Source organism: Sapajus apella, unplaced genomic scaffold (genome assembly GCF_009761245.1).
Source record: "Sapajus apella isolate SASKATOON/1434 unplaced genomic scaffold, GSC_monkey_1.0 scaffold46, whole genome shotgun sequence".
In the NCBI taxonomy this organism is placed as follows: domain Eukaryota; kingdom Metazoa; phylum Chordata; class Mammalia; order Primates; family Cebidae; genus Sapajus; species Sapajus apella.
Window position 1 is genome coordinate 14206415 of NW_022436986.1, and position 12343 is coordinate 14218757.

Below are 12343 nucleotides of genomic sequence, written 5' to 3' on the forward strand. Positions count from 1 at the left end.
AAAGGGGTTATCTGCGACCTGAACCTGTATGTTCTGACACCAAATCAATGCCTCTATCTGTTGCAGCATTCAGCCAACATTGACTGAGTTTTTCCTCCAATGCCCAGTATTGTGCCCAATGAGAATTACAAGGAGCATAATCTCAATGCTCAGCTCTTGAAGAGCTTGCATTCAAGATAAATTTTAAAAACTTGATAATGTCAAGGGACAAATGCTGAAATAAAAGTCCAAGCAAATGCTCCAGAATCATGGCAGAGGTATGTCCCGAAGAAATGTCCTTAGCCCTGTTTAATATTTGGTACCAACCATTTGGACAAAGACATATTAAGTCCGCTTATCACATGTGTGGTTGACATATAGCTGGGAGGGATAGAAAATATGATTGATGTCAAAATCAAACTTCTAAATGATCTCAGTTGTCTGGAACCATGAACCAAACACTGCAAGATGAAGTGCAGCAAGTGTTCATGCTGGACCAGCAATTTCTTCCAAAATAATCAATTGCTCGAGAATAGGAGAAGGGAGCCTGGCTTGGCCTCTGGCCATGAGAGAGATTCGAGACATGACCAGGCCTCAAACCAAACTTGCACCAATTATTTAAATTAAAAGAGTTGGGCTGGGCACAGTGGCTCACACCTGTAATCCCAGAACTTTAGGAAGCAGAGGTGGGCAGATCATGAGGTCAGGAATTCGAGACCAGCCTGGTCAATATGGTGAAACCCTGTCTCTACTAAAAATACAATAATTAGCTGGGCATGGTGGTGCATGCCGATAGTCCTGGCTACTTAGGAGGCTGAAGCAGAAGAACTGCTTGAACCCAGGAGGCGGAGGTTGCAGTGAGCCAAGGTTGTGCCACTGCACTCCAGCCTTGGCATCAGAGCAAGACTCAGTCTCAAAAAAACAAAAAGTGTCACAAACTAGCATACCCTGAGTCTGTGTGGCAATTATTTTCAGTCATAGCATACATTTAATGTGACATTTTATAAATTACCTTGGATATGGTTTAATGGAACATTTTGTGAATCTTGTTGGAGATGGAGTGGTGGTGGAGGGATAGCATCTTCAGATGAAGGAGGAAGATGCTTACATGTCTCTTTATCCAGGAAGGGCTCTCAGTGCACCTCCGGGCCTGTGGTGGGTCTTAGACAAAATGGAATATCAGCCTAGGAAGCCCTGGGATCTTGCAGAAGGGCTTGTACATAAACTCTATCACTTTTCATTTGTGTGCTTCTGGGAAAGTCATGGAGGCTTGCTAGGGATCATTTTCCTTATTTATAAAATGGATGCTATAATTTCAATCTCATAGGACCTTGTGAGTAATAACGAAGGAGATCATGAATGTAGAATGATGAGCACAGGGCTTGGCCTGAAGCTTGTGTTTAAAAAAAAGGTGCTTACTGTTAATATCCAGACAAATCCAGAGACATCTATAAATAGGCAGGAGGGTCGCAGGACCTGTGGCCTTGGATTTAGGGCCAGGCCTTCAGTCTTCATGTGGGTTCAGGAAAGGCTGATTTTTCTTTTTATGAATGTGTGTGTGTGTGTGTGTGTGTGTGTGTGTCTGTGTGTGTAAGAGAGAAAATTTTTAAGCTCAAGAAAAGACACAGCTTTAGTATACTTGGGGCATTAATCAGATTTGAGAGACAGTCATCCACTTAACGAGAATGATACCCAAAAGTGGATATGAATTCTCGGGTACCAGAAAGTTACCCACAGTACCAGAATTAGGGCAAAAAGTCAAAGCTATCTTGGCAGTGAAAAAGATGAGACCGATTTCCACAGTTCTGGCTGGGGTTCCCTTAATCCACTTTGCGTCAGGATAGGTTGGTCTCTGGGCCTCTCAGTTTCTTCATTTGCAAAATGAGAGGGCTGGACCAGATTAGTGGTTCTCAAATATACACTCTCGGAGAGGTGCTGGCGTATGTTTGGCGTCAAATCCATGACATCCCGCTCAGATAACTTCCTGACTGTTCTATGTTGGGCTGTGAAGGAGAAAAATTGCTCCTTGCTGTGAATAGCCAAGGAGAAAAAAACACTGGCATGTCCTTTCCTGCCACCCTCACCAGCCAGACTCCTGGGCTACCTTAGTGAACTTTCTTTTCAGCTTTGGGCCAAGAAAGGGAAGAATGCTGCTAGAGATATGGTGGAGTTACTCATCCACTTCTCTGAAATGCCCAGAAGATTTTGAATTTAAAGAAGTAGTGAGAGTGTATGCTTTTCATTTTTATCTATACATTTCTCTGAAATTTGATTTTTGATGCCAGTATTAAAAATGAAATGACCGAACTATTTGGAGACTCAAGCTCACTCTATTTTCCTATATTGCATAGGTACTCTCCCAGCTGACAGCTTCTGTCAAGAAAAATACTATCTACAGCATAACTTAAAAAATAACATTTTATATTCTATTTTTAATTTTAAAATGTAAAAAGCCTATCTTTTAAAGAGAGTGTCAGATGGTCAAGTTTCTTTGCTTGGAAAAGATGTTTTTTTCTTTCTGAGATTATGCCTTTTCTTTTCGAGGGGTAGGCTATTAAAGTTCTCATTCTTTTATGAGGTGATTATGACAATTGATGGAATCTATTTTATTATTTTAAAAATTATGTTACTTGGAATAAGGTAATAAAAAGTTAGACTTAGGATTGTTTTCCTCTTCAAAACAAACAAACAAACAAACTTCCCTCTTGGCTAACATGGTGAAGCAACGTCTCTGCTAAAAGTACAAAAATCAGCCAGGTGCGGTGGCACATGCCTGTGGTCCCAGCTACTTGGGAGTCTGAGGCAGGAGAATCACTTGAACCCAGAGGTGGAGGTTGCAGTGAGCTGCTATCACGCCACTGCACTTCAGCCTGGTGTTGAGCGAGACTCTGTCTCAAAATTAAATTTAAAAAACCCTTCCCTGGCCCATGAAATTAAAAAAAAAAAATGAAGAAAAATTTAGGTAGAATTTATTAATTATACACCTAATGTAAAGAGGCAGATTCACCAATGTAGCTTGGGAAGGCAGTCTTAGCTCTTCAGAGACCTATGTCGAACGCTGTGTCTAGTAACAGGCTAAGTAGACTACGGGGGCTATAAAAAGACAATCCCGGGCATCACACTTGGAGGATGATACCAGGGATGGAACAATTTGATGTCTAGACAAGCCATTGGTGCTAGCTGTCTGGTAGTTATAGATTTATATCAAACATCTTAACTTGACATTCACGTCTCTGTGATCTTATTTCCACCTGCCATTAGAACCTTATTTGTCTTCTTTTTCAGAATCCCTTGGGTCCTTAAACTTTGTGCCCAGGACATCCCTGGCAGCCTGGAAAAAGTATGGAGCCCTTTGGAAAGTAAGCGTATGAAATCATTAAATAAAATACATAGTATTGCAAAGGAAAACAATTATGTTAAGATATGGTTATCAAAATAACTGAAAGTGTGATAGGGGTGTTAACATGCTGCTTTAGTAACACATTAAAGAACAATCCCTAGCATCAGGTTTGATGCCACTGGAATTTTGAAGTTATAATGAGTGTAAATGCTATTCTAAGATATCTTCAACGAAAGTGATGTGTTATGAAAATATCTGTGATTTCTACCGATACAGGGTCAAGATGCTATTACTGCTACTGTGGTTTGTTATCTGTGTTCATACTTGAAGAAAATGCTAAATTTAAGTGAGAATTCAGTGAGGACTTTGTTTTTTGAATTAAAATAATTTGCCATCTCTGAATTCTATCCATTGATGTTTTTCAAGGATCCATGCACCCCAGTTTAAGAACCCCTGCTAATCAAACTTATGCTAGTTTTTCTAAATATTCTTCATGTTTTCTTGCCCGAGTTCATTATGTTTTTCTTCCTCATCTGGAAAAGTCTCAGTGCCCTCTTCTTATAGATGCAAGTTCTACCCATCCAGCTATCACCTCTTCCAAGCTTTCTTTGAGTTTTCAATGGCATAGTCATCTCTCTATTGTCCAAGTTTCCACAGCCCTGCATCTGTCATTTCTGGTAAGCCTTGTAAGGTATCAATTGTATAGAAGTGATACACGAATTAATTTTCATGCTATCCTTGTATTATCTACCCCATTGTGCTATAAATGGATTGGAGACCACACGTACTTGATGCCTCTCTGTTTCTCTTGATGTGTTTTCAAATAATACAGGTGTTGGCCCTGACCACCACACCCAGTGTATTCAGAATTAACCAGGTTTCATTTCCCTCAATATAGGGCTCATAAAATGTCACTAGAGTTTCCTAAATAGCTCATACCAAATATAATCACTGCTCCCTAAATCTGCTTCCTTAACCTGAGACATCCTGCCTCCTTCACTTAATCTACTCTGTTCCTTCCAACTAGAATGTTCTCGTCCCATCCTATGTATGCCTATAAAAATCTTAGGTGGCCTTAAAGATCAATTTCAAATGTCACTGTCAAAAGAAGCCTTCTCTGCTCTCTCCCCAAATGAGTATGATCTGTAAGTGAGCATAACACATTGCCATCACTCAGCATCACATTCTGCCTTATTTTGTACTTGTCTATTTCTTTCTTCTCTTACCATTAGACAAAAACAGCTATAAAAAAGGAACTAATGATTTTCTCTCTTTCTTTTGGTTCTGGCATAGCTAATAAATATGAAACGGAACACTTCTCCCTAGTTCATCTGACTCAAACAACCCACACAAAAATTTTTGGTCTCAAATTTGAGCAGGAAACCTCAAAAAAAAAATCAAATGTCACCTCCTACTTCCTGTCTTCCTACTTTGGTCTCAGGACAAGGCTGAAATGGCCCTGTTGAAATTGGTTTTCTTTGGCCGAAGCCATAACAAGACTTTAGATGTGGGTGGGAAGAAAAAAATAAAATCAAGTTTTCAAATCTGAAAAATGTCTTGGCATGGGTTTTTCCGAGGCCTGCGATGTAGACGTTTGTCCTCACTTTATTTGCTCAGCAAGATTTTTCTTTCTGTAGGACATCCCACATGGAGATGCAGAACCTGGCAGCCAGAAGGGGCAGTGGCCCTGGCAACCCATTAACTACAGATGGATAGATACATAGCTTAGCTCAGCATCCAGAGTTCTTCGTGGTCTTCACCCAACCTGCTGTTAAAAACTTCTTAACTCCTTCTCCTCTTCAGCTCACCAACTCTGGCTCAGCACAGCCCAGCTGACATTTTTCATGCCCTGCACTGCACCAAGAAACCGGAAAGGCACTGGAGTTACCAGGATGGACAAGACTCAGAACGTTCCCTTGACAGGGACAATATTTGGTGTTTCTCAAGAAGGAGCAGTGTCACCCAAACAGGAAAGAGAGAAGATAGACACAGGTAAGACTTTAAACCATACTGCAGAAAATGGTAGTGCCAAAACAGAACTGGGCTTGATTTGCAGGTCTTGTAGGTACCAAGCATATTTATATTTATTTTTTAGTGATTATAATAACCTTTTATAAAATTGCAGCTTTTTGTCTTATGGTAAACTTTGTTGAACTATTTAATCTCTCCAAGTTGTAGCTTATTCATCTTTAAAATGGATGCTAGCATGTACAGTAGCTATTTCAAAAAGTGCTTTTGCATCAGTATTGGACAGAAAGTGTTTTGCATATTATCAGATATTATTTTCTTCTCGTCAGTTTCGATATTCACTGTATAAACAGTGTTAGACAGGCTATAGGGAAAGGGAGTGACGCAAGACAGCTAGGACCTTTTCCAAGTCACATACACAAATCACTTGGTGACCCCACATAGATCATTTTATTTTTTCTATCCCTTGTGCTGGATTTGAAGACAGGGAAGGTTGTATCTGTCTTATATCTACCTCTTCCAAAGACAGAGAAGATGATTTAAAGTCCAAGAGACAGAGAGTACCTATAGGAAAATTGAAGGCACAATTTTTTTCATTATCTCTTTCTTCCCTCTCTTTTTCTCCTCTCTCTTCTAAAATTAAACTTTGCCAAAGACAATTTTAAAAACATTTTTTATTTTCTAAGGCTGGCAACATTTTCAGCTTGGAAAACAAGAATACTTAACAGCTAAAATGACCTGGTTTTTATTTCAAACTTGGAGATGCATCGCAAATAGGTTGAGGTCAAAGGATAAATTTCTACCTTAGATAATAAGGAAGTGCAGCAGTGGGCAGATGGCTGGAGTGGAAAGAACATCAGAACTTGGGTGAGGATGCCTGGGTTGATATTCATGTCTTGTTTTTCATTAGCTATTTGACAGTGAGCACGTTAATTCACTTGTCTGGTGTTGTTTAGTTTTCTTGTATGCAAAGTAATAATAGCACCATCTATTTTATAGAATTTCATGTCTACATTATATGGACTGCTTATATATCCAGTATATTTGTTCTTGATGTAGCTGATGAGGAGTTTGGATAATGCCGTGTAAAAGGCTACTTAAGTTCTATAAATCTTTATTGATGTCCGATGGAAAAACAACTCTACCTTTTCTTCTCTATCTTCATGGTGATCCCATGGTGTTTCATGATCTCAGATACTATTTATAGGTTCATAATTCTCATCTCTCTGGATACTCTACATCTCCATTTGAATGTCCAATAAGCATCTCAAACTCATCATGTGCAACATATTTCTTATCTCCTCTTTCCAACCTGCTTCACCTACAATTATCCTCCTATCTGTGAATAGCAACTTCTTTCAGTTGCTTAGACTCAAAAACCTTGGAGTCTTTCTTGACCTCCTCCTCTTTCTAACCCCTATTCAAGCTATCAGCAAATTCTAGAGGCCTTCCCTATGATCATAACATGTTCCAGAATCCCACCACTACCTACCATTTCCAAATATCATTACCCCAATCCAAGACTCCATTTACTTTCGCCTGGATTCTTAGAGCAGCTTCCTGACTAGTCTCTGCTTTTGCACTTGCTCATGTAGAGACTTCTGAAGATGGTGGCCAGGGCTATTCTATTTTTTCAAAAATAAGTTTGATCCTGTCACTCCTCTGTTTAAAACCTTCCTAAGACTTTTGACTTGAGCTGAGTCAAGTCCAAGTTCTTACCCTAGAGCCCCAGACCTGTGTGGTCTCTCTGACCTCTGGCTCCTCCCCTCCAGCCTCACTGGTCCCTTTGCTGCCCCTGAGTACTCTGCCCTGTCCTTATCAGGACTTTTCTTCTGGTGACTTCCTCTGCTCCCACCTAGCTCCATGTCCTTCTCTCTCACCACCTTCAATCTTTGCCTGAATGTCAACCTTCCAGACCACCCCACTTAAAATTACACCCCCAATTCCTGCCCTCCCCATTCCCCCTTCCTGGCTTTATTTTTATCCACAGCACCTTTCACCTTCTGACAATCTATGTGTTTCACTTACAACTAGAATATAAACCCCATGAAAACACGCCACTTTATTTTATGCACTGACTTATTCCTCTGTAACTGTGCTTGACCGTGGTAGGCATTTATTAAATATTTGTTGAATGAGCAGAATAAATGAATAGGACATTCTATTAAGCGTAAGGAACATCAGCTCATGTACTCCTCACAATAACTATTGGTTACATTATCTCGATTTTGCAAACAAACTGAAGCTCTGAGATGTTATGTAATTTGCTTGTGTTTATTCAAGAGCATATTCATTGTGAGAGTTAAATCAGGTCTAGCAATTTGCAAATTCAAGTTCTTTCTATTATGCTACAGAACATAATACATTTTTAAAGGAGCCTAAAATTTATGCTTAGTTTTGTTGTTGTTGTTTAAAATTTCTGGCCATATCTCCTTGCTGTCTACTGGGTTGGTTAGGTAGGAGAAGATTCTGTGCCCAGTACACATCCCAGAGAGTCCTCCTTTACATGAGGTGAGTCTCGGCTCTATTCCCAGATAGAATCCTCTTTCTATCCCCTCTCCTCTGGGACATGAGAGTATGGAAAGCCAGGCTGGGAGGGGGCTGGTGTTTCATGCAAATGTTTCTGCTGTTGACGAGCCCAGCTTGGCTTCATGTCCCAGCTCCCTGAAGCCTCCTTCACAGTCAGGCAGGCTTCTGTCTCTAGTCTTTTAAAACCATTTTTTTCTTTCCTTCACACAGTTTTCTGTCTCCTTCTCTTAGCTTGATGTTGTGTCTGGCCACATAGGCCATGTGGGCTATTTTTACTGACAGCAGTCACCAGCCCATACGGTTCCCATTACCACAAACTGTTACCTTCATTGACATCAGTTTGCAAATGAGTGGATGGCGGACAAGGAGGATGTCGACTCTGCACGGCCAGTCGCAGGGCTCCCAGGGTTAGCCTTGGCAGGTATATTGGTCTTGATGAACGTCCTTTAAAACAAATTGGGTTGGACAAAATGCTGATTAATTACTTAGGTATTTTGTTCTTCCTTTTCCCCTTCAAGTTCATTTTAGTAGGTTTTTAAGAGGGTCAAGTTTCAAAGGCAGGTTGCTTTTCATAGAGAGGCAGATCTGATTTTTGTTTCTTTCCATTTTCAAAGCTTGCTGCATGGCGGTACCTCCGTGGGTGATGATGCTTATTAGTCCCTTGGGGAATGACAAACAATAGCACACAGCTTTCAGTGCAGAGTCTATGAGTTTATGTTGAGATACAGTGAATCCTGAGAATTCCCTTTCTCTGGAAAGATGGTTAGAGACCCTCAGGGTGTCAGTACTATTGAAAACACCTCTTTCTGCATAGAAAACACTATAATTCACAAAACATTTTCAAACGCACCATCTTATTTGAGTCTCATGACCTTGCTATGAGATTGAGGTTTTTCATTTTATAGGTGAGAAAACAGAAGCTATGAGAGGCTGACTGGCTTTCCCAAGTCTACATGGCTAGTAAGAACCCAAGATGGGATTCAGCCTCAGCTTCCTGGACTTCAGGCCAGAGCTCAAGCATCAGCACTACAGCTGCCTCAGTGACATGAAACAAAACCAGGCAGGGCTTGTTCAAGGACATAAGCTAGCAGCTCACAATGGGGCCTGATGGGACATGTTGCATCGAAACTAGAAGTTGGCATTGAGACCCAGGCTCGCTGTGGCTCTACAAAGCTGCCGCCACGTCAGCTGGATGACACTGAAATGGACGAGAATAAAAGGCTTTTTCCTGCAGTGGGTAATGTCCCCTTACCAGGGCCCAGGAGCTATTGTGATGCACTGAGCATAAAGCTATTGTGATGCACTGAGCAGTGGGTAGGTGAAAAGGAGAATTCTGGGCTGTGAATGAGACTGCAGGCAAGGGTGAGTCACTCTGAGGCCCTACTAGCTCAGCCTGGCTACCTGGGATCAGAACCCTCCCACCAGGCCCACCAAGGTCTTCTCTTTCCCTCCACTTCCTCCAGCTTTGATTGTGCCCTTTCAGTTCCTCAGCCACACAGAGCTCTTTCCTACCTTAAGGTCTTTGGCCACATTTTTCTCTTTTCCTGTAACATTCCTTCCTGTTCTTTGCAAGTCAGACTCTTCCACATAAATGTTCCCATCTCAGAAAGTCTTGTTGTGGCCGCTATGGTGGGTTAAATAGTGACCACTCCACTCCAATAAGACATGTCTAAATTCTAACCCCTGGAACCTGAGGAGGTGACCTTGTTTGGAAAAATGGGTCTTTGCAGGTGTAATTAAGTTCAGGGTCTCCAGGAGAGATCATTCTGGATTTAGGTGGGTCCTAAATCTATGACAGGTGTCCTTATAAGAAGAGGACAGAACTCAGAGACATTTAGGGAGAAGAAGGTAATGTAGAGATAGTGGCAAAGATGGAGTGGGAAGCCCAAGTCAAGGAATGCTGACAGCCACCAGCGTCTGGAAGAGGCAAAGACGGATTCTCCCCTGGAGATGTCAGAAAGACAGCAGCCCTGCAGATCTGATTTCAGACTTCTGAACTCTAGAGCTGTAAGGCACTATATTTCTGTCATTTAAAAGCCATCAAGTTTGTGGTGATTTTTGCAGTAGATCTAGAAAACTAATACAGTCACCTAATCCAAGTAACACCTCCGCCCTCCCCACGTACACATTGTTGGAATTCACTGCTAATTTTATGTTTGCCTCTTTCATGTCAATGATTGATTTCTAACGCTCCCATCATTTGGGATGTTCTGTGTTTTGTCCGTATTCCCTCTTCAGATCTCTTTAGGCTCCCGTTGGCTGAGAATTTTAGACCTTCCTCATTTTTGATGACCTAGATAGTTTTGCGGAATACTGGTCAGGTATTTTATAGAATGTCTCTCCACCAGAATTCAACGTTTTCCTCATGATTAGACAGGGATTAAGGTGTTTTTTTTTTTAAAGAAAGAGGAAGATCTCATAGATGTAAAGTGCCATTCTAATCATATCATATCCAGGGTACTCACCATCAATAATATATATTGTTGTTGATAGTAACCTTGATCATTTGGCCAAGGCAGTGCCGGTCAGGTTTCTCCAGTGCACAGTTACTCTTTTGCTTTCTTTCTATACTGTACTTTGGAAGGAAGTCGCTAATGAGAAGCTATAATTCATTTTTAAGTTACAGTTAAGCTTTGATTTAATAAGCAATGCTTTAAATAACATCCACATTGATTGTCACAACTCTCTCAATGGAAAATTGAGAGTCAGAGAGGTTAAGCTATCTTCTCAAAGTCACACAGCTAATAAGTAGAAAATGGAGACAAATTGTTAGATCTGACTCCAAAGTCTGACCTTCTCACCATGCTCTTTTCATACTGACGCCTTAGAGCACTAATCAGCTAAATTCTTAACATAAACATCTAAATGTTCTGGGTCTTGCTCTGCTGAGAGTGAAATAGAAAAGTGGGTTGGGGGAGGATTCATTTACCATCTGCACTGCCTTTGGAAATGTTTAATACACAATCTATTCTACATACCAACATAAATAGTAAACTAAAGTCCATAGGTAGTCAAATTTCCTTAGTTTATCTTTGTGCCCCCAACACTATGAATAGGAGCCATACATCATGTCAGCTCTGCCGGTACACCTGGAGGCCTCATAATCTAGCTTTGACAATCTAACCCATTCACAGCAAAAAGTCGTGGAAGAGCCCAAAGTGCTTTAGGAACACTATCAAGGGCTATAGGAAAAAGTTAATATAACATCCTCCGATATCACAGTTTAAAGGACTTGAAGGCTCAGAGTGGTAGTAACTTACCGAAGGCTACGCAGGGAGATACTGGTAAAGCAGGAACAAGAAACCAGATCTTTGATTTAGCATAAGGCTCTTTCTGTTTAAGACGGGTGGCCTCCAAGAAATAGCACCTCATGGCTGATCATTGTTCACACTTGGCAGGCTCCATTGATAAAAGCTGAGTCTGAGAAATGGGCATCCTATTACTGGTAAGTATCTTCATATTATCATGACACCATCTGACCAGCCAAGTGGGGACATGTAGCTAATTCCTTATGAGCTTCATCTGTCCCTCACGAGTCCATCTTTAACCTCTAGGCTAACCAGGGCTGATGATGAAGGCACCAAAATACAGGAAATACCTAAACAGACTGAAACCAAAGAAAAAAGGAGAGACTCCAGGATCCCATGTCTGCTATCTTCCTGTCCTACAGGGAGACATCCTTCTGCTGAGGTCATTTCGAGAGCTTGGGTGAGGACCACATAAGAAGAAACTGCAGTCTCACTAGTCTGCATAACCAAGGACAGAAATCAGGTGACGTGTGCTGGACATATTTTCTTTTATAGGATTCAATGAGATCACAAAATCAAGGACTACTGCAGTAAGTCAATGGCATCTAAAAATGCTCAGAGTAGATTCCTTTTAGGTATTTGTGTAACAGTTTCAGCAGTGGCAAACATCTCTGTCAAAATTTCTCTTCTGTGTTATCTCCAGCAAGTGTAATGACATGATTGTTATCATTTTACAAAGGAATAAAATTAAAGCTCAGAGAAGTTAAATCTCCTGCCCAAAACTATAGAATCATAGGGGAATTTGAGATTTCAGCTGTGATCTTTTGACTTCCCACTTTGATGGTGACCATCCCTGTCTCCTATTTCTGCTTAAAACACAAACCTATTGAGCCTACATATTCCATGCTGCATTCTAAGTTCAGATATTCTAACTTTAATTATAATGTGCTATTCCATTTGCCTTGCTATAAAGGAATACCTGAGGCTGAGTAATTTATAAAGAAAAAAAATGCTTATTTAGCTCACAGTTCTGCAGGGTGTACAAGAAACATGGAGCCAGCATCTGCTTCTGGTGAGGGCCTCTGGAAGCTTGCAATCATGGTACTAATAGTAATATTTAAGTGGGGTTATACAATACAATACAACCTCTTGTGTCTGGCTTCTTTCACTTAGCATAATGTTTTTAAGATTTATGGTGTCATAGCATTTATTGGTACTTACTTCCTTTTCATGGCTGAATAATAATCTGTTTTAGACTTATGTACGACATTTGGTTTGT

The 12343-nt window shown here is 40.7% G+C and overlaps 1 long non-coding RNA gene across 1 annotated transcript; it reads left to right on the forward strand.

Annotated features, from left to right (window-relative positions):
* Nucleotides 1-4786: 4786 nt before the first annotated feature.
* Nucleotides 4787-11836, forward strand: LOC116524817. Its single transcript, XR_004257496.1, has 2 exons — nt 4787-5311; nt 8722-11836. It is a non-coding gene; the product is annotated as an uncharacterized LOC116524817 (long non-coding RNA).
* The last annotated feature ends 507 nt before the right edge of the window (nt 11837-12343 follow it).